Below are 6000 nucleotides of genomic sequence, written 5' to 3'. Positions count from 1 at the left end.
ACACTAGAACAGGACAGGTTAATAATACTACGACTACACAAGAAATCAGGATGAATGAAGACAAGGCAAATACAAAGAATCAAAAGATTAGAAGAAGGCTTGAAGTCTGTTTATAGGCCACTGATAGAAATTCATTAATATGTTCATGCCTCAGTGAATAATAAAGGTTAAAGACTTTCAGGGTTTCAGAAATGATGAAGATTCAGTGTATAAAGTGCTAACAGAAGATTTCAGTATATTGACATTGATTGAAGATAGACAGTGTATGAAGCATAGAAATCTGAAGAGTTGAAGACATGGTATAAACAAAGGTTAAAGAAGAAAGCTGCAGTCTTGAAGTTATACTAACTGACAAGAGCTCATTTATATATTCAAGCGTCGGTGAAGAACAGTGAATTAAGTGTTCAAGATTGTAGTAGCAATGAAGACGCTGTTTAAAGTACCAGGAAGGATTCTAGTGAAAGTATAGTTGTTTATTGATGGTTAGTGTTAAAAGCAATGGATATTCAACCAATCTGTATCAACTCAGAAACACAAGACAAATTGAATTAGGTTCTCTCAATGCTAGTTGTTTGTGAACCAGACCAGTGCACCAAACATCAGTATACAAGAAGGGATTTTAATTCAATTACAGAAGAAGGTGTTGATACAGTGAAGAATGGAAAAATAGAAGCAAACTCTTCACTCTGGTCGCCATAGAAGTGTAAGTATAGTCGCCATAGAGCTCCAGTGGTCGCCATAGAGCTCCAGTGGTCACCATAAGGCTCCTGTGGTCGTCATAGAGCTCCTGTGGTTGCCATAGAGCTCCTATGGTCGCCATAGAGATCCTGTGGTCGCCATAGATCTCCAGTGGTCGCCATAGAGCTCAATTGGTCGTCATAGAGCTTAATTGGTCGCCATAGAACACTTGGTTGATTTTCCAGTGAATTATTCAGCAATAATTCAAGGATATTTGTGGACACAAAGCTGCCACCTGTCCAAATGAATTGAAAGTCTACATAGAGAAGCAGAATATATAACAATCAAAATTAGAATTGTTATAAGTGCTATTCATCTTCTCTCTCACGATAGGTGATGAAAACAAGAAGCAAAGATTTATAGAGAAGCTCCAGCACCTTGGATATCCGTTTAACTTCTCACCGGAGTAATGTTATAATGCCCGATTTAACTCTTGTATATTTATAGGGGCATTATAATCGTTATCCGGTAATTAAATCCTTAGAAAAATAAAAGCTAGATCATTGTATAGGATTTGATTTGTAAATCTTTGTAGTAGCTAGGAACTTTATTATTCTTAGATTGTAGCCGGTTAATTTATTTACCGGAGTGTAGCAACACCCCTCGAGGATTTATATACGAATATATATATTTCCCCGAATATCTTGTGTTCCTTGTTTTTATCATTCCAAATACTATTCCTCTCATGAACAAGAAACCACTAACCGAGCACTAAATCTATATCCGCTAAAGATTCGAAAGAATTTTTAATTTAGTGATTATCGTATTCAGTTCGATTCTTGTACTTTTTGATTGAAGATGTATCTGGGGGTCAGGTTTGTTTGGCATCTATGCCCCCCCTTCTACGATAATTCGGGACCTAACACTGTTCTTGAACTGAAATATCTTTTTGAACACGGCGACAGAAGGAGGGACGTCGTGCTTGGCGCATTACGACAAATAGCAAAGGATCAACCTCCACGAGTTTTGAGGGAGTTGGCAAGGGCTAATGGCCACATCAGCTAGTAAAACCGGAATGAAATGATAGAATGGGAGTCTGATACCTGTCCTCAAGGTGTCCCTAAAGACACATAAAGCGTCCTTGTTCCAGTGGCAGGCTCTGTCGGCCGGACCCGCAAGAACCAACTTGAAGGGCTCCTTGATCTTGAAGAAAGATCTCATCTTATCCAACTCCTTTGGATCCCGGAAAATGTTGACATGATCAAAAACATCTGGGTGAGCGTCGGAGGGGTACTCGTCCCCTCGAGTGTTAATCATATCAATCAAGGAAGTGTACCTTGATCGAATGGGGAACTCGTTGGACTTCTTGGCCATATTTATTTTAGCCAAACGGGTCATTCTCTTATCTGCCATCTAAGAAAGAGTAAAAGAAGCAGATTTAGGCATAAATCAAAATATATAAAGATGAGAAAAGCAAAAATAATACAAGAAATATACTTGGGAATTCGTAAGAGCTGGAAGAGAAAGCGAGCAAAGTCTTAGAAGACTCTGAAAAAGACCTTGGGTTTTTTGTGAAGGAGAAGAAGAGAGCTCAAGAAGCAAGAAATGATAAGTGAGGTAAAATGACTCACTTCACTTTCTTATATAGGCTGCCAAAGAGAAGATGAAAAGGCGAATAGAGGCCCAAATCAAGGCCCAAATCCAAATAGGATTTGGAAAAATAGAGGCCCAAATCAAGGTCCAAATCCATATAGGATTTGGAAAAATAGAGGCCCAATTCAAAGCCCAAATCCAAGTTGGATTAGAAAAAGCCCAATAAAGCCAACCCGCCTGATAGACAAGGATTGAGTTCAAGTTTGAGCTCGTAAATCCTGTTCGAATTCTTTCGAACATGAGCCAGAAAAACACCCGCCTAATAGACCAGGATTGAGGTCATGTTTGAGGTCGTGAATCCTGTTTGAATTCTTTCGAACAAAAGTCAGGAAAAATACCCATAAAAAAGACCATGATTCAGGTCGAAATCCCGTTCGTGTATCAAGCTCGAAATCTTTCGAAAAGGAACAAAGAAGGATCATGAATTTCGACCAAGACCCAGGTCGTAAACTCGACTAGGATCCAGGTCGAAATCCTGGTCATGAATCCTAGTCGAGGTTTCACGAGCAGGAGTCAAAAGGTGGCATGAGTTCGACCAAGACCCAGGTCGTAAACTCGACTAGGATCTAGGTCGTGAATCCTAGTTCAGGTTTCACGAGCAGGAGTCAAAAGGTGGCATGAAGTTCGACCAAGACCCAGGTCGTAAACTCGACTAGGATCCAGGTCGAAATCCTAGTCGAGGTTTCACGAGTAGGAGTCAAAAGGTGGCATGAAGTTCGACCAAGATCCAGGTCATAAACTCGACTAGGATCCATGTCAAAATCCTGGTCGTGAATCCTAGTCGAGGTTTCACGAGCAGGAGTCAAAAGGTGGCATGAAGTTCAACCAAGACCCAGGTCGACAACTCGACTAGGATACAGGTCGAAATCCTGGTCGTGAATCCTAGTCGAAATTTTTCGACCATGATCCAGGAGCTGTCCCAATATTCGACTAGGATCCAGGTCGAATTTTTGACTAGAATCCTAGTCCAAAAAGGGATGAAAAAATTCTGAAAAATCCCAGAAAAATTTGAAAATTATTTCAAAAATTATTATTGATAGAATATTCTTGAGAAATTAGGAAAAAGTCCCAGAAATTAAGGGAAAATTCCTGAGAAATACCAGAAAATTCCTAAAAAGAGGGAAAAAGGTAAGAAAATAATAGGGAAGTTTAAAAACAACCCTGAAGCCATGTACGAGGCAAATCGTTATAAATGTGTAGGTCGCTCTACACTTTACACCAAAACGGTACCCTGTAAGGGAACGAATGAACTTAACTTCTGCGAAATCTTTTACGGTTTCCTAGAAGTTGGGGGAAAATGATAGAGAATAAAATAAACCCTGATTACGTAATTAATATCGCATTAATTGTATTAACATTGGGATGGCAATTAAGCCCCTTAGAAGAGGCCCAAGACCCTTGATAAGGGCCCAATAATAGCCTAGGAATATAATTGGTGTTGAAATTAATTACCAGAACCCTGTATATTAATTAATTTCATAATTAATTAATAAAGGAGAAATCAGCTGTTAAGATGAGTCCCAATGAGGATATAAATCCTTGTAGATTAGCCCTCAAGGGACCTGATAGGATAAGGAATTAGTTTCCTACTTCCTAGGACTCCAAAGTCCATTCTAATTCTGAGACTTGCCCACCAAGTCTCCTAACCCAAGTCCAATTCAAGGACTCCCAACACCTATATAAGGGGTCTCACCCCCACAAATCAGAACTACATTTTTTGGCTTGATTCTCTAGATTACAAGAGATACGTAGGCATCTCATAAAGGCAAAGTTAAACTACAAAACACGAGAGAAGCCATTAAAAGCCTTGAGCTCCCAAACCTTAGTAATAAATACAACAATTAATATATCCTAGTTTTTTATCCATAACAACTATTCCTTTTAAGAGTTTGATTCTGATCTGAACTTATTTTCTCAACCATAATTTGGACTGATTTATGACCTACGAATTTAATAATAATTTTTTGGTATGTGGGACCTTGAAGCCCGATTAATGTTATATTAATTTCTTGGCCTTAATAACCGAGCTTCATTTTTAGACCAAATCAGGTCTAATTAATGCACTTATTTATTACGCAATTAGGATTATTTTTATCTCCCTATCATTTGCCCCCTCAACTTCTAGGAAAACATATGAAACTTCGTAGAAGTTAAGTTTCTATATGCTCTTGCAGGGTATCATTTTTAGTGTAAAGTGGGCAGTGACCTACACATTCACAACGATTTTACCTTTTTTGAGGCTTGAATCACACTTTCTTCTAAGAATGTCAAAATTCTTGAGAAATGGTTCCTTGTCCTTTTAGCGGAACATATTTGAGCTCCGTGATCTATTCAGCTCCCCAGATTTAATTACTCTTATTGTTCGGGTTACCATTGCAGATAACTAGAAAACATTTTCCTGGAATATTTTTGCCATTTTCCTATTTTTCTGATTTTTCCAAAATTTATGCTATTTTTCGACCAAGATACACTGTTAGGAATATGTTGTGAACTTGATGATAAGTTAAACAAAACACCTTAGTAGATTTAACTTGGTGAATTTTATAGCACTCGACGGATGATCAAATACGGATGATTCAATATAGTCCCGACGGATGATGATTTAATATCCATCGAGTGAGTAGCTTATGTAATAATAAGTATTGTAGCATATTTCTGCAAACAACTTTGACTACCAGTAGATATGCAGAATAGGTTGATTAATTATAGATATGAGATATCTTGTAATTCTGCATAAATGAAATGGAGTCAAGTGTCAAATAGCTACCCGACAGATGATCAACAAAGCTACCCGACAGATGTTCAACAAAGCTACCCGACGGATAACAAGCATGTACCCGACGGATGAACAATTTAAAAATCTGTTGACAGTGACAACACAATCACATGTGTTGGCTGTTTGTAAAAGGAATGTGGCAGCCTGTTTAGGAGGAAATTGATAACAAAGAAGCATTACCATTTCTATGCAAGTTATGAAGATTTTCAAAGATGCTGGAATAGAGTAATGAAGCAGCATGGAGTTAGACTTGATAGGTTTTGTTTTATTATCATGTCTTATTACCATGTAAACTTGGTGATATATAAATCGAGTGTAGCTAGTAGAACAAAGAACTAAGCAAACACATTTAAAAGAGAAATAGAAAAAGCTGTACTTGTCAAGAATTTCTCTATAGTTTGTTTGTTCAACTTGTAAAGCAGCTGTGAGCCAATTTGAGCTTCACAGAGTTCTCAAATTGATATATATATATATATATATATATTTGGTGGATACATTCAAATCCACCAGAAAGTTTAAAGACTTGTGTTTTTATTACTTTGTGTTTGATTTACTTAATTCCTTATTCCGCACATTACAAATCAAAACACTTATATATATATATATTGAGTTAGAACATTTTTATAAATCTCAAAAAGAGGCCAGAATTATATTCAACCCCCCTTCTATAATTCTTGTTGTATTGTTAGGGAATATAAATTGGTATTATAGCAAGCTCTTGAAGTACAAAGAATGTAAAGATTACAACAAACAACAAGATGAACAAGAAGGATGTTGGAGTTAAAATTCCTTTTCTGGACAAAGACAATTATCACCATTGGAAGGTGAAAATGCATCTACATCTTCTTTCTCAAGATGAGGCCTATGTGGATTGCATAGAGAGAGGACCTCAT

Source organism: Apium graveolens, chromosome 4 (genome assembly GCF_009905375.1).
Source record: "Apium graveolens cultivar Ventura chromosome 4, ASM990537v1, whole genome shotgun sequence".
Classification (NCBI taxonomy): domain Eukaryota; kingdom Viridiplantae; phylum Streptophyta; class Magnoliopsida; order Apiales; family Apiaceae; genus Apium; species Apium graveolens.
The sequence above is the reverse complement of the archived record's forward strand: the minus strand, read 5'-3'. Positions refer to the sequence as shown.